Source organism: Lynx canadensis, chromosome C1, assembly GCF_007474595.2.
Source record: "Lynx canadensis isolate LIC74 chromosome C1, mLynCan4.pri.v2, whole genome shotgun sequence".
In the NCBI taxonomy this organism is placed as follows: Eukaryota; Metazoa; Chordata; class Mammalia; order Carnivora; family Felidae; genus Lynx; species Lynx canadensis.
The window spans coordinates 215,709,783-215,733,117 of NC_044310.1; the positions used below are offsets into that span (position 1 = coordinate 215,709,783).

Below are 23,335 nucleotides of genomic sequence, written 5' to 3' on the forward strand. Positions count from 1 at the left end.
CAGGACCATTCACAGCCAGACCACCTCCCTTCCCTGCACTCTCAACACCGAATTGCCAGAGGGTTCCGTGTGCGTGTGTGTGCACGCGCACCAAGTACCTGCCCAGCGTCCAACACAGACAGCTCTGAGCCAGCTTGTTGGGCAACACGGGGTATTAGGTATAAGGTAGGAGCTGACCCAGTCACCCCCACGTCTGCCAGAGACTCGTGTGATGCAATACAACTCAGCTTCAGGGCCACGGGTCTGTAAGCGAAAGTTCTCTCCCTAAATAATCCTCTGGAAGGAGCGAATGGAGAGCCCAGAGAGCTTGCAAGGTCCTTACCCCAAGTGCCGAGTGACTCAGCCCTTCATTCAGCAGTGAGTAAGCGTGTTGTGGTAATCTCTTCACGAAGAAAAATCCTGGCAACGTTTTCGAGTTAAGACGAGGTAGCAGCCTGCAGTTTCCCAGCAGACGTTTATTTTGTGCCTGGGAGATGGGCTCTGGGTAGCCCGGGGCGGGGTGAGCCGCAGCAGGGGTGAGGGAGGCCAAGGCAGGGATCACGTGGAGGTGCTCCTCCAGAACTCCGGCCTCGCCGGCCTCCCAAGTACCCAGCCCGCACAGGGACCAGAGCAGGGGAACGAGGCCTCCAGAGCTGGCACCCGGTCAGAACGAGGCTCGAGATTCCCAAGACCCCAGCCAAGATTGAGGGGTTTGGGGAACAGGAAAGGAGGCACCCCGAGTTCTGGAGTAGGCTGGTATCGTGACTTGGGAGGAGTGACTTTTCGCAACGGGAAACGCGGGCTATCCTGTCCTCACCGTCGAACAAGTTGGGATCAGAGAAGTCTGAAGACGCAGAAAGCCCCCGTGAGCCCCCTTGTGTTAACATTGTCACCACCTCCTGTCCTTTCTCGGCGCCTTGAGCACATTATCCCCTTTTAACGTGATGAGGTCTCCGTTCTGTCTTGCATCAGTCTTCCAAGGGCCGTGAGCACCTTGCTGAATATTCGGGGAGTCCCTTGAGTCTCCTCGAGTCTTGGTGAATATTCGGGAGTCCCTGGCCCCCGTGGGTAGCAAGGTGGACGCATCCCAAACCAACGTGCCGGGTGGACAGCGGCCTCTGGTTCCTGTGCCTTGAACGTCCTGTCCCCATCCCCCCCCTCCCCCCCGCCTTTTTCTGGCTCCTTAGGATCTAAATCTTCTGTCGTGTTTGAATATATTTTCTCACATTGTTGCCTTTTTCAGCGCTCGTTGACTTTGATCGAGCTGTCTGCCTTGCCTCTGTGATTTCATTCATTGCTTGCGAGGTTTAGAAGTTCCGTCTACCTCGAGATTACTGTGTACGTGCCACATTTCTCTTCGCTTCGGGTTGGTTTTCTTCCTGTCCCCATGCCTCTCTGTACATCTGGAAATTGTTTACGTTTGAAGCCCCCGGGCGGGGGGTGGGGGTGGGAGGGCAGACAACATACTCCCCGCCCCCGCCCCATCTCAGCATCACAGGGAATGATTCCTAATGATGCCCCTTTTTCATCGCGTGTGGACATATTTACACGGAAGAGGGTCTGTTCCGGGGAAGGGGCAGGGGCCAGGGGGCCTTGATTTAAGGGGGCCTCCAGAATGAGATTTCAGCCTCACATTCCACGACGTGATGGGGCCGGGAGGCAGTGGCTGAGAAGGAGTCACGCATTGGTGACCTTCAGCCCCGCCGCTCTGTCCTGCCATCCCCGCTTCAGGAGTCCTTCGCGGCCGTGGGCTCTGTAGTGTCGCGTTAGTTAGGTGGGATTCGAACCACCTCCTCCTGAGCGGCCCGCCCTGCGTGGTGTGCGTGAGGAGGCAAACCCCACTGCCGGCAAGGCGACTGGACTGTGTCTCTGGGGTTCAGCTCCTGAGATTGTCGTGTGGAGCTAAGACTGCCGGTCTCTGCAGCAGATGTAAGAGCAGGTGAGGGAAGACACGGCACTGGGGAAAAAAACAGCCAAGGGGAAAAAAAAGCCTTTGTCGCAGGCCGGGCTGCCCGGGAGGCCAACTCTGACACAGGTCTTTGTGCGGGAGGTTGACTGGGGGGATGCATGCTTGGGGTCCGCCCTGCCGGGGCAGGGCTTGCAGAGGGAAAGCGGGGCTGCGGTGGGTCTCAGGGACGCCTGGGGAGTAGGGTGGGGGCGGCTGCCCAGGGAGGGTCCCCAGCATCCCCGCCTTGCCGTGCGAACGTGGCTCGGAGCACAGGGGACTCTAGACCTGGAAGGGGTTCCGGCCGACCGACGCCCTGAACCCTAGGCACCCCCCTTGTGTCTTGCAGCGCCCCCCTTCTCTGGAAGGAAGGCCGGTTCCCGGGACTTCTGCTCTGACGTCTGGAAGCCCGTGGCAGGTAAGCCGCGCGGGCAGGGTGTTGGGGTGGGTGGCCGCCCCGGGCCTGCTTCGTGGAGACTGTGTGTGGTGTCGTGGCCAACGTGCACAGACCCGGATGGGGAGATGGGCCCGTACACCTGCAGAGCAACTCCCGAGGGAGGAGTCACTTCTGGAAGCTTCCTGGCCGTTTATGGCACGGCACACATCTCCCTCGGGGCTCTCTTGTCTTCTTATCCTCCTCCGCTCTCAGGGTCCCCAACACGGGAAGGTCAGGTGGCACCGGTGTGCCTGGCACCGGTGACTTCCCTTCCTGGTGCCACCCGTGGAACATTCTCGCTCTACCCAGAAACCAGATGGGCAGCTTGCTCTGCCCTGACAGCCATGGGGCAGAGCCCAGGTGAGCTGTCCTTCTGTGTATGCACAAAGGAGTTATTCTTACAACGGGAGAGTTTATGAGCTCCCAAACAATGACCACCGGCGACGGGGTGCGGGTTGAGAGAGTGCCATGTGGCCGCGGTTACGGGTCGCCCACCCCGGAGCTCTGGGAGGGCATTTGTCCCGGAAACGTGTTGGCAGGACGTCAGGAGGAAGTATTACAGCCGTCACCAGGAGCAGGCGTGCCGCAGCAGCGAGAAAGAGAGAATGGTGTCCTCGTGGAACGTTCCCGGGTATTTTCTTGGCTTTTCCTTTTTTTTTTTTTAACTTTCATTATTTTTTTTTTTTTTTTCAACGTTTCTTTATTTTTGGACAGAGAGAGACAGAGCATGAACGGGGGAGGGGCAGAGAGAGAGGAGACACAGAATCGGAAACAGGCTCCAGGCTCCGAGCCATCAGCCCAGAGCCCGACGCGGGGCTCGAACTCACGCACCGCGAGATCGTGACCTGGCTGAAGTCGGACGCTTAACCGACTGCGCCACCCAGGCGCCCCTAACTTTCATTATTGAAGGTGCAGTTGACATACAGTGTTACTTGGTGAGTTCCAGGCGCACCGTGTTGTGACCGGATAAGTCCGGAAGTAACTCCCTGCTCCTCGGGGAAGTGGAGCTCGCATGGGATTCCACTCCAAAGTGGGATCCTAGCAGCTCGTGATTCTTACTCGCTTGGCCAGCCATGGGACAGTCACCTCGGTGGGGTCGTCTACACAGCGTGGTGCAGGCTTCCTGTGTTTAAAAACCACACACGTGTCCTCCCCCCGGGTGAAAGGATCAGATAGAATTACATGGAGCCTCTGGGTAGGAGAGGGGAGCTCGTAAGGAATGGCTTAGAGGCTGCTGCCTTCCAGATCGTGTCTGAGTGATAAAAGCGCTTCCAAATAAAGTGGACAGCTGCTTGACTTATTCCAGGTTTTTCCTTAAGCCTTATGTATCCTGTGTTCAACTGGGGAGGGGGCTAGATGGCTGGATTCTGTTCCAACATTCTTATCCCCCCACCTTGTAGATCAGGTCTCCTTGTTCCCCAGTATCTGCAAGTGCTTTAGGACGGAAAGAATGTTTGGGATGTCTGCAGGTTACGCCCTGGGGGCTTTTAATGGTGATGTAAGGAATTTAGGAGCCTTCTGACCCCAGGGTCAGTGCGGCCCCCCCCCCCCGCCCCGCCCTGCCCCCAACACTGAGGTCTCAGGATTTAAAATACTTCTGCCCTTGCCTTATAAGTACAGCCCCTTGCCCTGGAGGCTGTGGTCTGTTTGGATTTGCAGCAAAACCCAGTGAAAGGCATCCAAATTCCTAGCATTCTTCTGGCCTGGCATTGGCCAGAATGCCAGGGGTTCTGAAATCAACGAGCAAACACGAAGCTTGGCTCTTTTCTCTAGAGAAACGTGATAGACACCAGTGGGTTGTACAACACGACTCCCTGTCCGACCCCCACGTGGTCTCATCTCCGGGGTTGGATGCGGGGTGCAGCTTGGCAAGTGCAGGCCACCCCCTCCTGAGTAAGCAGCAGAAAGTTAGTGGGAGCCCCTGCCTGGGACCCGTCTCCTACCCCAGCAGCAACCTGAGTGGTATTCACGTGGCTTGCTTTTCCTGGCATTGAACCAGGCAGGGTTCCCAGGGCGGCAAGTTGCCTGTGAAGAGGAAACAGGCTGGTGGGACAGCGCCTTCCTTCTAGACAGGAGCCAGAGTGGTGCCCCTTGTCTCTGTCTTGGCATAAAGGGCTCCCAGGAGCCTGGGGAGCTTGTTTTGGGGGCTGAAATTTAGGGGAGTGGATGTGTGTCCTACAGCGTTTAAAGAGATCATCTGCTGGCTGTGGCCAAAAAAAAAAGGGGAGGAGGTTCTTAACACACGTGGTCAGTGTTTGTGGCTTTCCCCCCACGGGAACGTAAATGCAGTTTTTTCTTTGTGCATTTTAATATTCAAGATCTGATTTGTGTCAAGTTCATCGTGCGGTGGGGCTTCCCAGGGTTTCAATGGGGATGTGCAGAGTTTTGCTGGTGCCCGATTCTGTGATTTGCCTGTAATCCCAGCAACTCCGAGTTAGAGTCTTAACCTGTTAGCGAGCGCCTTGTTACCACCGCCAGACATGGTTTGTTAAAGCACCTGCTTTAATGTTGGCTGCTCAAGAGGATGGACCAAGGCAGGGAGCAGAAATGAGCCCTGACTCTGTTTCTCATCACTTTAAGACCAGTGTGAATGACCGTGTCGCCGTGTCTCCAGCAAGTACCAGAACTTGGCCCTACATCTCCTCGGGAAGTGTGCCAGCCGAGGGCAGAGCTCCGTTCCTCCTCCGCAGGGGAGACCGAGGCTCGTTCCCACGGTTCTGCCAGTGCCTGGGAAGGCTTCCAGTCACCACCCTCCGCATGTTGTATCTGCTCAAGCCCTGCGACACTCTTGTTGTCCTGCCCATTTTACAGATCAGAGATGTGGCTCAAGGGAGTACCTCATTCAAGTTCAAGTTCAGAGAGTCATTAGGAAGTAGAGAATCCCAATCCTGGAGCCCACCTCGTGTGCCCTAAGGCACTCCTTCCTTGCCCGCCCCCCTTTACCTTGGTCCTGGGAGGGCGCTTCATGGCTCACGTGGGCTAGGGTCTCCGGGTCCATGCTGGCCAGTGGAAACAAATTGCAAGCCACAAACGTGAGCCACAGAGCTCATTTTTAGAGTAAACAGCTGATCACGTTTCTTTTAGAACTCTAAATTTACCTGAAAGTCAAGGATACGATTCAGGAATGAGTTGCTCTTAAAGGCAGGTACCTTTCAGCTACCTGGATTCCTCTTCTGGAGGAGGGCCGGCCCTGGCCAGGCGCCCTCTGTCTAGACCACGTCAGAATCACCTGCTAATTCTTTTCAGGGGCTACTTTTCAGACCGGGGATCTCCAGACCTTTCTGATTGTGTGGGGTTTGGGAGTGTTTTGTTTTGTTTTGCAGTGAAATTCATGTAACATCCAGTTCGCCATTGTACTTTATTTATTGATTGATTATTTAAAAAAAATTTTTTTAACGTTTACTTATCTTTGAGAGAGAGTCGGAGCGCGATCAGCGGAGGGGCAGAGAGAGGGAGGCTCAGAGACACAGAATCCGAAGCAGGCTCCAGGCTCTGGCACAGAGCCCGACGCAGGGCTCGAACCCACAATCTGTGAGACCACGACCTGAGCTGAAGTTGGAAGCTTAGCCAACTGAGCCACCCGGATGCTCTATTTTTTTTTTTTTTTTTTTTTTAATTTTAGAGAGTGAGAATGCACACACACAGGCACATGGCAGTGAGCAGGGGAGGGACAGAGAGAGAGAGAGAGAGAGAGAGAGGGAGGGAGAATTTTAAGCAGGCTCTACACTCAGCGCGAGCGTGACGCGGGTCTCGATCCCACGGCCCTGGGATCATGACCTGAGCCGCCCAGGTGCCCCTCAGTTAACCGTTTTAAAGCGTACCATTTCCTGGCATCTAGTGCCTTCCCCGTGTTGTGTAGCCACCGCCTCTCTCTGGTTTGCAACGTTTTCATCACCCTGGGAGCAGAGCCTGCACCCGATAAGCAGTTACTCCCATCGTCCCCCTGCCCCCCGCCCCCACCCCCTGGCTACCACTAAGCGGTTATTTTTTGCGGTTTGGGTCTGGCCCCAGTGTGTACGGTCTTGAGAGCCTCTTTCATATGCCCTTGAGACAGAGCAGGCTAAGTCCCGCATTGTCCCCGGGGTGACACCCAGGCCTGCTTGGACTGCCCCTGGCCAGATGACCTAGAGGCACCCGTTCTGCACCTGCCGAGCGTGGACACCCCCTGGGGCAGGGGCTGACCTCACAGGGTCAGAGGGCGTGACCCAGGAGCAGGCAGAGGGCAGCCCCTCAGCCATGCGTCCGACCTGAGACAGCGCTCAGCCTCTTTCAAAACCTCTGCGTGAAAATGCCTCACATCGGTGCCGCCTCATTAAGTCAAGGGTGCAGTTGAATCTGAGTGAGGTCGCGGGCCAGCAAAGTACAATCTGGGGAATGTGGACAGATGAGAAACCCGAGCCACTCCCGGTGAGGGGTTACACTCAGAATGGCACCTGCCTTCTTAAAAGCCTCCTGTGTTAGTTGTGTTAACCCTCCTACCCGGCCTGCCTGAGGACAGATGAGAAATTTTTAACATACTTGAGGGTTTGGAGATAAAAGGTGTGAGTGAAGGAAGAGTCCACCATTGTTTATTTCAAGAGCCTCCCAATCTCTGGCTAAACCCCCGCTCAGACGACAAAGAACCGATCTAATCAGAAACTCCCACATTTTCCTATCTCTCTGGCTTGAGTTTACCCCTTTGTTAGTTCATTGTTTAAAGCTGACGGGGCCGGCTGCACTCGGGAAGGGCAGAGTGAGTGTATTTTATTCTCTGGTCAGAAAGCGTCCACGCAAAGAGCTTAGCGCTTTCATCTGTCCTGAGTATAGACGAGTTTCAGTAACGAGCCCGTGAGCATTTTGCCGACGTTAATTTCCTTGGCCTTCACTTTACTTGTCTGTAAAAATAGAGCCAGTGTCTAGAAAGTTCCTTCAGATCGAATCCAATTAAATATGCACTCCAACTTGCTCAAGAGTGGGGCGCCTGGGTGGCTCAGCAGGTTGAGCAGCTGACTGCGGCTCAGGTCACGAGCTCACGGTGCGTGGGTTCGAGCCCCGCGTCAGGCTCTGTGCTGACAGCTCGGAGCCTGGAGCCTGCTTCGGATTCTGGGTCTCCCTCTCTGTCTCTGTGCCTCTCCCGCTTGTGCTCTGTCTCTTTCTCTCTCTCTGTGAAAAATAAGTAAACATTAAAAAACTTTTTTTTAAATAAAAACTTGCTCAAGAGGAAGAAAAAGGATTATCAGAAGGATCGAGACCAAGCATAGTGGGTTACGGAGGACCCGAGAACCAGGATTTGACAAATGAAGCTGCTTTCCAAGAATTGGATGCCCGCCCCCGCCCCCCCTTCTCCCCACCCCTTCATGCTTCTGCCCTGTCACCTGGTCTCTGCTGCTCACCCAGCGTGCACCTGGCCCAGGAATGGCCTCCAGCCAATGCACCGCAGTCCTCAGCGGGACCTGCCCCTGGGCCATGTTGGCTTCCGGCACCCGGGAGTCGCTTGGGCCAGCTCATCCTTTTGGGCCAGTCCTCGCTGAGTCGTTGGGTCAGCAGGCAGGTCGTGGACTGGCTCTCCGGTAGGGGGTGTCCCTCTCGGACCCATCAGGGGGATGGGCGCGGGGCCACGGGCGTGTCCCTGGGCCAGGCAGTGACGGCTGATGGTCCTCCCGGGCAGGTGAGAAGGAGATCTGCATTCACCCTCACCTGGACTTACATGCAGTTTCCTTTCCCTCCTTCCCTCTCGCCTCCCCCCTCCCTCCCCTTCCTTCCTTCGGGACCTGGCACCACCCCATCATTTTGGACTAGCCATTTAGCCCCTCTGGGCCTTCTTTTTCTCGTGTCTTTATTGAGGGACCGAGCATCCGCCATGTGGCTCCTCCGAACATGCGGTTAATGTGGTCAAGGGGGCGGCCCTCCCCTGACATTTCGGTCCACGCTGCCCATCAGGCACGTCGCCCTCCCCACCTCGGGCTGTCCCGAGGGTCCCAAAGGTCAGAAGAGGGATTAACATGCCCCACTGGCCAGAGTGAATGACTTGGGGCCCCTCTTTCCAAGAAGTGAGCAGCTGGCCTGCGGGACGGCCGGGCAGAGGCGCCAGCCTGGACCTTCCTGGCACACTCTGGTGGTGTTTTGTCGGCTGTCGTCGGGCAGACGCATGTCCTGGAGCTCTACCTGTGATGCGCCCGGGACCTGCTTTCCCGCTCTGTCGAGAGTAAGAAGGGACTTAAAAGACCCTGGGGCCAAGCCTTGCATTTGACAGGAGAGGAAGCAGAAACTTAAAAAAAGCCGGCGTCTGTCCAAGCTCAGCGTTTTCCCAAGGTCACGGTGTCTTCCCAAGGTCACGGTGTCTTCCCTTGACCACCCGGCCGTCTGCTATCCCAACAGGTCAGGGGTCCGCCCTGGTGAGGGTCTGTCATGTTCTACACTGTGTGGTGTGCCTGTCGCCTTGGCTCCTTGTGAACACGGACCCCCGTCCCCCATGCCCCCCATCCACCCCCCAGGCCTCCCTGGACTCTGTGCTCAGTAAACACAACTTGATCCTTTTTCCTTCCTTTTCTGTCGTCACTGGAAATCCTGTTTACACTCTGTTCCCTGTAGGAGCTGGAATGTGCAGCCTCCTTCAGTTGTCCTTGAAATTAAGTGTCACCGAGTGATGCTTTAGGTTGGCCTAGGCTGGCCTCTGACAGTGTCCACCACCCTCTGGGTTGCTCCTTGTTCTCTTGAACATCATGTTTATCAGAAGCGAGCAGATGTGTTTCACCTGGGGCCCACGGCCTCCTAGCGTGGTGCTTCTAGAGAGTCTGTGGCAGAACTTTACAGGTACAGGTGGTTTTCTGAAGAGAAAGCCTGTAAGCCCTTACCAGGTTTCTCAAAGGATTTGCACCCTCAAAAAGGCAACAGTTCTGGACTTGGAAGGAAGCCCACGACAGGCTTGGAGATCAGATAAATTGGAGATAAATTAAGCGGGGGTCGGGTCCCACCGAGGCACCGAATCTCTCTCCTTGGCTGGAGTACTGAGCGGAAACCAATGTGGAACTGGACAGAAACCGGTTAAATCTCTTCTTTCTTTACCTTCCCTTTGTTTCTTTTGCTTTTTGTTCAATGCAGCTATTATTTGCTCAGTTACAGAATGGGGAAGACTTGGCTTATGAAAATGCTTTGGATTTTCAAAAAAACAACACACGAAGAGCAAAGGCGCCGTGCAGGTGGCTAATGGAAACTCAGCGTCCACATTACCAGCAGGCCATCCGTGGGTCCTCCCGAATTGTTTAGGTTCCACGGCGTTGAGGTCTTGAAGCAGCATTAGAAGAGGAATTAATGAATTGTGGCTTTCAAAGGAGGCTATTTCTTTTTAATGAATGGTACAGGAAGTCCTGGGGCCAAAGTCAGATCGGGCAAAGAGGAAGCTTCAGGGAGAGAAATGTTACTTGTATGGTGTTTGAAGACCTCTTCTGTAGCTTTGTTTCGTATTTAAATTTCACGCAGCACTTTACAGTTTGCAAAGCTGTCTTAGATTTGTTCTAGATCTCCGCAGGGAGAGGTAGAGCGAGCCACATATTAACTACTAGCCTCGTCATACAGATGAGGGAGATTTGTGCCTCTAGAAACTGAACGGGGAGTAAAGTGAGGTCAGACAGAACCTTCCAACCTCAGCACCATCACCCAGGGTCCCCATAAGAAGAGATCTGGGGTCCCGTGGTGGAAGGCTAAAAGCAGGGTTCTGGAATTGTCCATCTGGAGAAGTGGCCCGACTCTAGCGGCGTCCAGGGGCTCCTGGATGGGCCTGCCGGGAACAGTGTTCACCAGATTCCTATCTGGCTTGGATTTCTTGATTTCAGAGGGATTTAATGAGAACCAGGCCCCCATCTGCCAGGGCGTGAAGATTGATCGGGGGCAGAGTTGCATATAAGTCACCAGAAAATAGTTTGCCCACCTTGGGATACCAAGTTTCTGTGGAAATTTCTTCAGGGCACCACACGGGAGTCGGTGTCACAGTGAATCTGAATGAGCCTGCGTGAGGCCCGCCGTCGAGGGGCCCTGTGGACGGGGGGTGGCCGGGAGGCAGAAGGCAGCACCCCCACTTTGGAGTCCTCTGGCGAGGCTGGACCAGCACGACCCAGAGAGTCTCTGCTGGCCCCAGATCCAGACTCGGGGGGGGACTTACATCCTACAGACCCAGGCCACGGAGGCCAGGCTCCCGGTTCATGGATTTGGTGTGAGGGGAGCAGACGCTTTGGTGAGCGCATCCTGGCTCGGGGGGTGCAGCCGCTGGGTGTTGCTTTACCGGTTGGGAGAAGAAGAACCCTCTTGACCAGTGTGGTTCTGCAGGGCTGCGGTCCAGACCCTGGAGAGAACCTGTCTGGGTGACCAACAGCTGCGTGGCCCCAATGACTGACCCGCCGTTGTGCCTTAATTTGCTCATCTGTAAAATGAGAATGAGGAGCTGCAGTTATGTGAGCGTGGTGCCTTCACGGCTGCGCTCCCACCTCGTACAGAAGCGCATCTGTGGATAGAGCTGGTCCCGCAGGGACGGTGACAGGGGCTGGAGGCTGGGGGACGTTGCGTGTCCGCGTCCGAGTGGCTCCAGGGCCCAGCCCTGGCCTCCCTCAGCTGGACCATGGGCAGCCCCGTGTGTTCCCGCTTTCGCTTAGTGAGCCGGAGTTGGGTCTTGAGAGCCCCCAAAAACACCCCAGCTGGCCCCACACCTGTCTCTGTTCGGGGTGTGCGGTCGCAGCGGGACCCCCGTGCTCCCGGTTTCTCTGTCAGCACCTGTGGCCACTACCGCCTCGATCCCGCCTGTTCGCGGCTTCTTCCCGCACCTGCTCTTCCCCCCGAGTTTTCCTTTCCTTTCTCCTGACTGCACGTAAGTTCCTTTTGTCCTGTAGTGGTTTCTTCCTGGTTGTAACTGACAGAAGCCTCCGTGTGTACACGCTTCTCAGCGAAGGCGTCTTTGCGGACCGTTGGCCCAGCACAGACACAACATTTTAGCCCCTTAATGGGTTCCTGACGGTCACATTTTGAAAGCGTCCCAATTGAGCGATATCCGGCATAGTCACAAAGTGGTGCAACCACCACCTCTGTCTAGTTGCAAAATATTTTACCCAAAAAGAGACCTGCGAGCAGTCACTCGACCTCCCTCCGTGGCCCCAGTGCTGGAAACCGCGAACCTGCTCTCCGTCTCTGTGGATATGTGCCTGCCTGGAGCCCCACGATGTGTGACTTTCTGTGACCGTCTTCTTCCCTTTGCCAGAGTGTTCTCGGGGGTCATCCGTGTTGGGGCACGTGTCAGAATTGCCTCTCTTTTGTGGAGAGTAGCGTCCGTTGTGTGGCTGGACCGTGTCTTGTCGGCTTCTTCCGTCCGTGGACACTTGGGCTGTTTCTTCCTCTTGGTGATTGCATGTAACGCTGAGGCTCGTTTCTATTTTGATGTTCTAACTAAATTCTACGGGCTCTCTTCTCTGCTCCCAGCTCTTGGAGAGAGACCGCTCGCTTTGGGCTCCAGCTCCCCCAGCCTGCCCCCGTGCCAGTCCCAAGAACCAGGGCTTGACCCAGTTGCTTCTTTGTGAAAGTCCTTTCGAAGGATGCTGATCCGAGCACACCGTCCCCTTCCTGTCGGGACTCTCGAGTGACAGCTCAGCCTGTTCCCACCCAGTGAAACGCCAGGGCAGGGCCCGGGAACCTGCACTTCTCAGACCCCGACTGACCTGGTTGGTCGCTGCCAGTCTCGGCTGCCTGTCTCCCCCGGTTGGAGGGCCCATCAGACGAGAAGCAGATGCAGGGGCGCCCCCTGGTTCGATCGGGTGAGGAAGCAACTCTTGATCTCAGCGTCGTGAATTCAAGCCCCACGTTGGGTGCAGAGATGATTTAAATAAATGAAAGTTTTTGAAAGGTTTAAAAAATAAGAAGAGGCAGATGTTTACTGAGCCCTTCCCGACAACCAGACGTTAGGCGACCGCCCTGGGCGTCCCGAGGTTGTGTCCCCGCGCCCCTGACGGTGCAGGTGCCCCTGCAGCTGTCCAGCTCTGGCCCCCTGGCTCCAGATACTAACTAATCCTGTCCTGGGCTCGCTGTGGTGGAGGACGCCCGAGGATGCTGCCCTCTCCCTACCGGGGCGTGGGCTGGGCACCGACCCTTCCCGCCCACAGAGCAGGTGCAGACGGAAGCCGGATAGCAGGTGGGCGGTGGGGCCTTGGACTTCGCCTCCTTTGTCTCTTCCTGCTTCGAGCCAACCAGGCTTTTTCCTCCTCCTCCTTTCTGTCTCCCTTCTTTCCCCTCCCTTCCTTTCCCCTCCCCTCCCCACCCCCCTCCCCTTCCCCCTTCTCCTTTGGAATCTCTGAAGGGCTACTTGCTGTTTTGGGCGGTATCCTACCTAATATTCCTGGGTCTTAGTAAAGAATAGCTCAGTCAGAAATCCGCGGGATAGCACTGCTATGGGAAACAGAGCATATTCCCTTTTATTTCTAATGCATTTTTAAGGGTGATACAAGAACTTTCCAGAAAGGAGCTGGTGGGGTGGAGGCAGCCAGTCCTCTAGGATTCTCAGCACCGGCGTTCCCTGCACGCTGAGCTCACCTCACTTGCCCCCTGGGGCCACCAGCCGGGGAGATCCCTGCTCCACCAGCGTCCAGACCACTGAGAGGAGCGCTGCCACAGGCCTCCAGGGCCACCCCTCCGTCCTGTGGCTGTACCCGGGGACCCAGAGGAGGGCAGAGACCAGGAGGTAATAGGGGAGGGCTTGTGTAGCATCACGGTGAAGGTGAAGGTCGGGGGCATCACACAGCACCTGTGTGTCCTGGGGCGCGTTGCTTCTCCGGATCTGTTTCATCATCTCTACTAATCGAACCTGCCTTGGAGACGTTTATTGCAAGCCAGCCTCGCCCACCCGTTCGTCATCTGTGCTGTCTTGGGCCTTCGGAGGCGGAGCTGAGGGGTCACAGTAGAGGCCCACAGAGCCTGCGAAACTCCCCGCCTGGCCCTTCGTGGCAGTGCTGTCCCGGGGACATTGGGCAGTGTCTGGGGACATGACCGGTGGCCGCAGCTGGGGCTGGGAGTGCTACTGGCATCCAGTGGGTAGAGGCCGGGATGCCGCCCGCCTCTCCACGATGCACGGAACAGCCCCACGGCAAGAAACGACCAGGCCCCAGATGGCAGTCGCCCCGGGGCTGAGAAATCCTGTTTTCCAGAAGTGGTTTTCTGTGTTAACTGGTTGGGGAAGGGGGCGTCTAGGACGGGTGATTCTGAGTGGTGCCCTTGGCTGGGATGGGGATGCAGGGGTGCAGGGGGGGAGGCGAGGCCAGCGTGTCGCCGTCCTGAGTGGGTGCGGGAGGCAGATGGCTGCCAGAGAGACGTGAGCTTGGGGATCAGCAGAGACGAGGCGGCCCCGTCGCTCGGGGCGGCCTAGCTGTGGCGAGGCTCACCCCAGCCTTGGGGGGAGGGCAGGCAGGTCTGCTGGAGATCCTGGAGCCCCTCGCCCTGACGCTTGGGAGCGGGGAGACCTTGGACCAGTTCTGTCACTTCTCCGAATCTCGGTTTCTCGACTGTACGGTGGAGGCAGTGATCGTCTGTCTCGGGAACAGGTGCGCGGAAGGCACCTAGAACAGAGCCTGCCAGTCACTCAGTGTCCGACAGGCGCTGTGCGTGCTCGCGTCCACAAACCGCGTGGCTCAAAACCACGGGAACGAGTTCTCACAGCCAGGAGGCTGCAGGTGTGAAATCCGGAGACTTGCAGGACCACGTTGCTTCTGGAAGAGCCCACCCTTGCCTCTTCCCGGCGTCTGGGAAGTCTCGACGGGGGACCCGCCGTCTTGACGGTCTTCGGCTGGTGGCCGCATCTCTCGGATCTGTCTCTGTCTCCACGTGGCCTTCGTCCCTCTGTGTCTGTCTGGGTGTCTCTGTCCCGATCTTCCTCCTCTCGGAGGGACACCTGTGATTGGGTTTAGGGCCCACCCTAATCCGGTCTAACCTTACTTCAACCTGATCGCATCTGCACCCTGTTTCCAAACACCAAGTTCACAGACGCTGGGGGTCAAGATCTAATGGATCTTTTCGCGGTAGGGTCGGGGGAGGGGGTGCATTTAGCTGACAGCGGTGGGTATGGTTGTCTGGACTGCCTGTGTTACGGTTTCTGTTGGAGTCCGTGTGCCTTCGGCCTTTCTGCGGGCCGGCTCAGCAGGGACAGGCTTACTTCTCTCTGTTCTTGTAGCAGCTGACATGGCATGTGGCCGATGCATCTCTGTAGTTGACTGAAATTAAGGACGACCCCCCCCTTCTGACGACCCTCGTCGTTTTCAGAACAGCAGCCTGTGCTAGACGGGCCTCAGGAAGGCCGCGAACCTAGGAAGTCTGGCTTTGGAGAGGCAGCCACATCCCTAAACGGTGAGGTTGGGACAACCCGCGGGCCGTTCACTGGTTCAGGTCTTTGCCGAGCGGCTGTCACTCTGTGCGGGGCGCTATGGGGCTGCCTGCTGGAGGACACCGTCCTCGCCAACCCGGAGCTTGCAGCCCAGCTGGAGAGGCGCTCATTTAAATACAGTCGTAGTTGGGGCGCCTGGGTGGCGCAGTCGGTTAAGCGTCCGACTTCAGCCAGGTCACGATCTCACGGTCCGTGGGTTCGAGCCCCGCGTCGGGCTCTGGGCTGATGGCTCAGAGCCTGGAGCCTGTTTCCGATTCTGTGTCTCCCTCTCTCTCTGCCCCTCCCCCGTTCATGCACTGTCTCTCTCTGTCCCAAAAATAAATAAACGTTGAAAAAAAAAATTTAAATACAGTCGTAGTCAAGTGATTGGGTCCCATGGTGCCTGGGGCGCCGGGGCTGGTGACTGCAGATGTTGGCGTTGGCGCCCAGAGAAGCTTGCTGGTGTAAGGGGTCTGGAGCCTCCTGGCAGCTTCCTTTCTGCCCTGCACGGGCTCGCGGAGCACCCCGAGGGACAGCGGGCCGGAGGAGACAGCAAGGACAGGAACTGGGGACGGAGCACCCAGCTCCCACAGTGCCCCCTCTGCATCACAGCACAGTTCAGGGCTTGAGGACCAGAGCCGGTGACCCGGTTTGCTGGGCAGGTCACCGGAACGGGCCCTGGGTGCGCCGGTTGAGAAAGGTGCCGGTTAGGGGCTCCGTGAAATTCTTCTCGTGGGGCCTGAGGGAGAAACCAGAGTTAGCCTGTCAAGTGCACCTTGTGTTGTCTTCTCGAACCTGTGTGTCCTCCAGTCCCTCCGAGATGACTTTGCGCCTCTCGTATCTGAGTGGGGCGGGTGGCCCACGTCACCAGGAAAGTGGGCTCTTGCTTTTACCGGTGACCCCTGTGCCCGCGAGGCCTGGCCTCATCCCAAGCCACGCACCGTTTTCCTCTGTTACCTGCCCGGCCCGCCGGGCCCAGGTGCGCACCAGGCTGCCCAGGCAGGAGCCAGCCCCAGGCCCTCTCTCTCACCGCGTCCGTTGATGTGCCAGGTGCGGTGGCCTCGCTCAAAAGCTGTGTCCACCGGAGCCACGAAAGGTGAACGTAGTTGGAAACAGGGTCTTTGTAGATGTAATCGGTTCCGTTAAGATGAGGTCGTGTCTGGGGCGCCTGGGTGGCTCGGTCGGTTAACCGCCTGACTCTTGATTTTGGCCCAGATCCCGATCTCGTGGTTCATGAGGTCGAGCCCCACAGCGGGCTCCGCGCTGATGGCGAAGAGCCTGCTTGGGATTCTCTCTCTCCCTCTCTCTGCCCCTTCCCTACTCACAAGTGCACGTGCTCCCTCTTGCTCTCTCTCAAAATAAATAAACTTAAAAAAAAAAAAAAAAAACTGGAGGTCACGCCGCAGTCGAGTGGGCCCTGATCCCGTGACTTGTGTCCTTAGAAGGCAGCTGTGTGAAGACCGTGGTGTGGAAGCCGAGATCAGAGCGCCCGGAGTCGAGGAGAGACCAGGATTGACAGAGGGGACAGAGCAGTTCCTTTGATTGAAGCCGCCCAGTTCGTGGCGACTGATTCCAGCGGCCGTGGGAAACAGACCCATCCACCTTGTCCCAGCCTCGTGAGCGGGGAGGCGCTGGACGGTGCGGGCCGTGGCGCTCAGGGAGTGTGTCCTGTGGGTGTGTGGGCCGGTAACAGTGCCGGCCACGTAAGCCCTTGCCCGGGGCTCTGAAGCCTTCACCCCTCAACCTTGACTAGGAGGAAAGCCCGTCCCCCGCTCCCCTTGGCGAATGTGGGCAAGTGGAGGCCAGGTTGGGGCATCGGCTGCAGATGATTCTAGCTGATACCAGAGGGTTCTGTCTACTGCAGGGAAGCCCTCCCGTCATTGGAGGCGCCACGGTGGATGTTCTGTCCCTCTGAGAGTGCCTCAGGCTGGGACCCGGAGCCCTGGGTTCTCAGCTCTGCGGGACTGATGAGCTCTCTGACTTGGGTCAGCAGCTCCGCGTTTCTCTTCTGGTCGCTTCATTATACGCCGAGCGAGGCGTGCTGTTACTGTATCTGCACACGTCATGCGCTGGTCCCGAGCACGTGAGCTTTCACGCACCCTTCCACCCGCGTGGCCACCCTCCCGTCGCCGGAGAACCTTCTCCGGGCCCTTCTTCCCTGCCAATCCTGCCGTCTCCCCTTGACCAGTATTCTGGTTCCCAGAGTCCATTTCCACCGTGCTCGTGGGTCACATGGTGTGTGCTGTCTTGTGTTGGGCTTTTTCTTGGCCATAATTCCCGTGGGCTTCCTCTGTGTTGTCACATGTGAGCGTTTCCAGTTGGTGGACACGGGCTGTTTCCAGCGTGGGGCCGTTAGGGATAAAACCCCCGCAAACATCGTCAGGCAGGCCCCCTCCGTGGACAGAGGCTTCTTTTCTCCCGGGCACGTGGGCCCAGGGGTACGGTTGCCGTGTCTGGCACACGGGAAGTGTCCCAAAGCGGTGGATGTGACTGACACTTCTGGCCGGATGGATCTCGAGGGATTCGACCGCCTGGAGCGGGCGGGGGGCAGCCGGTGGGCAGATGGGTGGGACCCGGCTCCTCCTGCAGACGCCTGCCCGGCCCCCCTTTCCACCTACACGTAGAGCTACTGCGTAGTCCCCTCGCCCTTGCCTTGGGCTTCTGCCAAGACCCAAAGGATGGGCTCTGCTTCTGAAGATGGAACGCTGTGCCCTCCGGGCCTCACGATGCACAGCGACTGTTCCCAAGCGCTCGACTGTGCGTTTATGTGGTTGGTTCGGTTCAGACCCCGGCCCCCCACCGCAGAGCTGGGCTCGATCGGGACCGCAGGTTTATCTGCACGGTAACCACACCAGGAGACCGTCCCGGGGGTCCCTGCTCTGCAGGGACTCACCGTGTCACTTTTCTCTTAGGACACACACGGATCTTCTCAAGGTCAAAGTGTTCTCTCTCTCTTTTTTTTAATGTTTATTTATTTTTGAGAGAGAGAGAGAGGGACAGAGCATGAGCAGGGGAGGGACAGAGAAAGGGGGAGACACAGAATCCAAAGCAGGCTCCAGGCTCCGAGCCGTCAGCACAGAGCTCGATGCGGGGCTCGAACCCACGAACTGTGAGGTCATGACCTGAGCCACCCAGGCGCTCCTCGAAGCGTTCTTTAAGACAGAGTTGCCCATCCATTGGCAGAGCTCCCATCACCTGGGCATTCGGAGTCTGCACCCGATGGGGGACCAGTGACTCCAAGAGCCCTGTTGTGTGTGCCTCGTGCACGTCTGCAAACGAACTTCGCCTCCAAGAGTTTAGTGTGGGGGGCGTGTTGACTCGGGACCTGTGTGTGACACCCAGAAAGGGCTGCTGCTTCGGGGCGCCTTTGCGCTGGGAGTTGGAGCGGGGGACTCGGTGATGGCAGAGCGGTTTCGGGAGCATCGGTTGAAGGGTTTGGCCAGCAGCAGGCGGGGAGAACCTTCCAGGCAAGGGAAACAGCCTTGGCTGAGCGGGCCGCATTGGGTTTTCAACAGGGGGGATACTTTTAGCCGGTCAGAGGGTGGGCTGACCCAGCATCACACATGAGGGCAGTCACAGGGGAGAGGCTGGGCGGGAGATAGCGGGGGTGGGTGAGCAGATGTTATCTTGGGGGCAGAACAAATGAGGATTTTTTTCCCAAATAATGAGGCCACAGAGACGGGGGCAGGGATTTCAAGGGTGTCGGGGAAGGGCCACGTCCTCACCCGGTAGAGTTTGTTTGGGTCTCGAGGAGGCCAGGTGGGGGGCACCTCAGCCCATCATTTGCACTTGAGGCTGGTTCTGTGTTGGGGCGCGACCCCTCGGTGGGTGGGCGCGTGGGTGCAGGCTGCTCGGCGATTCTCTGTCCTGTCTGTGCGTCGTGGTTACCTGAGAGCCTTGGCAGATCTCTGGACTGGGAAGTATTTGAAAGCCTGCACGGGTGCTTGTCAGCGGCATATCCAGGGTCGAGCAGCGGTGACGGGGACCGCTTTGGGGCTCAGGCGTGTGAGGGCCGTACCAGCTGGAGGCTGTGGACGGAAGAGAAAGGAGACAGAGAGGGGATCACGCTGGCCGGTGGCTCCGATCGAAAGGAAAAATAACATTAATCGTAGCCCTCGCGGAGGATAGCGGTTCTCAAAACGGGTGCTTTCGCCACCGGGGACGTTTGGCAGTGGCCGGAAACATTTTGGGCGGTCTGGAGTGGGGACGCTCCTGGCTGCTAGTGGGGAGATGCCAGGGGTACAGCTGAACGTCTTCCGGGGTGCGTGACAAAGGACGATCCTGTCCAGGATGTTCACGTCCCGAGGCTGGGGACCCCGACCTGGGGAGCCGGCACTTACGTATCAGCACATTTCATCCGCACGCTTTGCGGAGGTGGATGGTGTTATCCCTGTTTCATAGAAAGGAAGCGAAGGCACCATGCAGCTGAGAGTTTCAAGCTTGGAGCAGTGACATCACTGAGAAAGTGGGGGCGGGAGAAGGTCCTCAAAGGTGAGAAAGTGGGGACCTTGGTTTTGAATAGATGATGACGTTGCCAAGAGGAAGTGCAGAGGATTCGTGACTTGTGGGACACCACGAAATCGAGTCCCTGGTACGGAGCTGTGTGGGGACACCAGTGCCATTCCCATTGTGTCTGTTCCCCAGGGAACACGGCGGGGAACGACAGACCTCGAGGCCCGCTGTGGGCCCACCCGGCAGGGCAGGTTTTGCTGTCCTCCTGCAGGTGCCGGAGGCTCAGAGAGGTTCAGTAACTCGGCCAAGAGCACACAGCTCAAGCTGGTGCTCACGCTCAGATCGACCCTGGAGCCCCGTGTTTTCTGTGCCACCTCCCCTAAGTTCAGTCCCCACTGCAGTCCGAGGGTTGGAGGAGGAAGACGCGGGCGATAATTTAATGGTTTACTGAGCATCAGGTGAGGAGACCGAGGCCCGCGGCCGAGGACAGAGCCGGGATGGGGCCGGCTGTGGGGCTGGAGGCCCGGGCCAAGCGTATGAATGCGGGCTCAGTCGGTTAAGCGTCCGACTTGCGCTTAACCAACTCACAGTCAGGATCTCACGGTTCGTGAGTTCGAGCCCCGCACCGGGCTCTGTGCTGACAGATCTGAGCCTGGAGCCTGCTTCAGATTCTCTCTCTCTCTCTCTCTCTCTCTCTCTCTCTCTCTGTCTCAGAAGTAAATAAACATTAAAAAAAAAAAATGCCTTCGAAAGGCCGCTGCGGTGACTTGGCCAGACTTTTCCAATAACACTTAGGAGGTACAAGTCCACAGTTGCCCTTTGCCTGCTGACACCAGACTCCTCCTTCAGGAGCCTGAGGTGAGCACTCATCAGCGGTGCCCTGGTCGCTGGGGACCCGGGGATGGAATGTTCTGGAAGTGTGGAGGCAAGGTCACATGTTTCAGTTGAGTCCGTGACTCTCTGTTTTAGGACCTTGACTCTTGTCTGCTTCCTGGCGTTCCGGTCATATTAGATGTGACAGAGAGGGAGACACAGGGGGAGTACGCTGGGACAGGCGTCTATTTTCCTGGGGCCGCCGTAACAAAGTACCGCAGACCGGGCGGCTGAAAGCGACAAGTTCACAGTCGGGGTTCCAGAGGCCAGACGGCCGAGATCACGGGGTCCGCAGCGTTGTCTCCCTCTGAGGCCGTGAGGCAGACGCCGTGAGAGGCCTCTCCCCCTGGTGTGTGGCCAGCCAGCTTCTTCGTGTGTCCTCCCACTGCCTCGCCTCTGTGCCCAGTATTCCCCTTTATAAGGACCCCAGTCACAGTGCACGAGGGTCGTCCCAGTCACTTCGTCTGCACCGGATCATCCACCAAGATCCTATTTGCAGTGAAGTCCTATCTGCAGGTATCAGAGGTCATTTGATGAGGCACCCGTGAACCCACCTTGGTGTAATTCTTCGCCACAGCAAACGGTAGGTCTCAGGACCACGGTGGTGCAGTTGGACAATAGCGAGGAAAAAAAAGGATATTTCGCGGGGACTCCGAGCACTTGTTGATGGAAAGTACAGGGCTTGTATGGGCGCTGGGTCCCGATAACAGCCTCCCCTCTGACCTCTGCGGACTCTTTCCTGTGCCTCAGGCCCTGTGCACCGCGTAAGGGCATCACCTGTCGTGGGAGCTCTCAATACCTCTTTGCCTTCCTCGGGCAGGCGAGGACAGTCGGGCACAGAGAGGTCGGGGTGAGTGTGGCTGAGGTGGTGAGTGGTCACATGGGGACCTTCTGAAGCAGTGAGCAAGACCTGAGTGACAACAGCTGTCAGCAAAGTGAAGTTCGGGGGGACGGAGATTGCCCGCCAAAGGGAACTGTCGGTGCCAAGGTCCTGGGGCAGAGATGATTTGCATTCGGAACAGGAAAAGTACCAAGAAGGAAAGAAGGTCATGGAAGGCTGGGTGGGGCCAGATCGGGGAGCCCTGATAAGTCTGCTAGATTTAATCTAAGTGCAGGGAAATGCCACTGGAGAGACTTTGTTGAGAGACCTCCAGCTGTTCTAAGGAAAGTGTGTTTAGGGGTCAGGGGAGAAGGGAATGAGATGTGGGAGACCAGGTCGGGGGGCCGCTGCAGTGAGAGAAGGGTCAGATCAACACACTTTGGAGGCAGAATTGCCTGGATTTGTGACAAAGAATGTGTGGTCCCCAAAGTTTAATTTATTCTTTGTCCTTTACAGAAAGAGTTTGCCTGTCTTTGCTCTATGCCATCCTGGGACTCATTTAAAAAAAATTTTTTTTGGTTTATGTTTATTTTTAAGAGCGGGAGAGACAGAGTGTGAGCAGGGGAGGGGCAGAGAGAGGGAAGAGACACAGAATCGGAAGCAGGCTCCAAGCTCCCAGCTGTCAGCACAGAGCCCGACGTGGGGCTTGAACTCACGAGACGGGGAGATCCTGACCTGAGCCGAAGTCGGACGCCCAACCGACTGAGCCACCCAGGCGCCCCCTGGGACTCATTTTTAAATAAATGAGACCCACCATGTTTCTAGAAGAAAATAAAGTATATAAAGATGCCAATTCTTACCGATGCCATGCCAACAAAATCCCAGAGGGGTTACTTTTGTGAGGGAATGAGGAGGTGGGGAGACATTTTATTAGATTATTTTAACGTTCATTGGGAAGAAACAATAGATAAAAATTGCTGATAAGAGACTGAAGTACAAAGTTGCTGGACCTTCCAGGTAGGCAAATGTGGCCCAACTTCTACTGTACTAAATACAGGCTGATGTTGTTATAAACATTTGCAGACCGGTGGCACAGAATCGATGGGATTCAAACCCTGGTGTCCGCCCACACTGAGTGCACTGAGATGACATCACATCCATCAGCAGGGGATGAATTGATCGGGAACTGACATAGGAGTGATTGCTTAGCCGTTCGGTAATGAATTTTGTAAAGTTCCTCACCGAGCAGCACAATAAATTTCTTGTACGTTAATGTCACTGTACAAATCATTTTTTTAAATAAAGGAGAATAGATGTGAATGTTTATCAGGTTTTTCATTAAGGTAGGCCTTTCTGTGTTTCCAGGCAAAATCACAAAGGAAAGATTGATACGTGGCTGCATAATTGAGACTTTATCAAGTTAGCAAATGGGTTTGTGCATGTACAAAGCAGCCGAGCGGGGAAGACATTTGCAATGGCTAGGATGAAATTTTAGGCTGTAATTCAGCAAAGGATACGAAATAATAGTCATAAAGCAGGAAATAAGGGGGGCCTCTGGGGGGCTCCGTCGGTTAAGCGGCTGGCTCTTGATTTCGGCCCAGGTCATGATCTCACCGTTCATGGGATCGAGCCCCGAATAGGGCTCTGCACCAACAGCTTGAAGCCTGCTTGGGATTCTCTCTCCCTTTCTCGGCCCCTCCCCTCCCAAAATAAGTAAATAAGCTTAAATAAAATAAAAAAGCAAGTGCCTGTGATTTTTTTAAAACAGAAAGCAGGAAGTAGTAGATATTCGAAAATTTCTGACCGTCGTGGCCAAAGGAATGTGAATTTAAACTTTAGTGTTTGTTTCCAGGAAAGTGTTTGGCAACGCTTCATACTCTTGCTAGAAAGTCGTCCTAAGAGGATAATCTAGAATGCTGAGGAAGATTAGTTATAAAGATGGTCACCACCGCCGGGCCATTTATAGCAGCAAAAATCTGGCTCCCGCCAGGAGGAGCGGGGTCAGGGTGTTCTCCGATTGCGGAACCACGGAGAAGGCCCAGCTGGCCGGGTCGGAGCTAGCCAGCCCATTCATGAAACTTTCTGTGTCGACTTTCCCTTCTCCCGCTCAGCTCCCATCAGGCAGCCCGCGTTGCAAGGTTCGTTGAATCGGAAAGGCCAGGAGGGAGGCTGTGGATGAGTGTGTCTGGCATCCGCTCGCCTCTGTGGCTGGTTTTCAGCTGTGCCGCGTAGCGGGCTCAGCCCTGCTCTCTGCCTGCGGGGTTTTGCAAACACGGTCACTCATCTGCGTGGCCCTTTTGGCTTCTGCGGCTCCTGCCATGTCTTGAGGATGTTAAACCCCTGCCTTGAACTTGAGCCTCAGACATGGCCTGCGCGTGTCATGAACGAGAGCGGTCCGTGGGGTCGGGGCAGCGTGGAACCGAGGAAGCCGCCTCCCGTCTCTTCCTTGTCTGAATCTGGCACTTT

The 23,335-nt window shown here is 56.5% G+C and overlaps 1 protein-coding gene across 1 annotated transcript in view; it reads left to right on the forward strand.

Moving 5' to 3' along the window:
• SH3BP4 (SH3 domain binding protein 4) overlaps positions 1-23,335 on the forward strand; it is an 85,824-nt gene that overhangs the window by 34,519 nt on the left and 27,970 nt on the right. Inside the window, exon 2 of the mRNA XM_030326033.1 lies at positions 2,274-2,342. The gene's annotated coding sequence lies outside the window, so the exon portion shown is untranslated. The remainder of the gene's footprint in view (positions 1-2,273; positions 2,343-23,335) is intronic.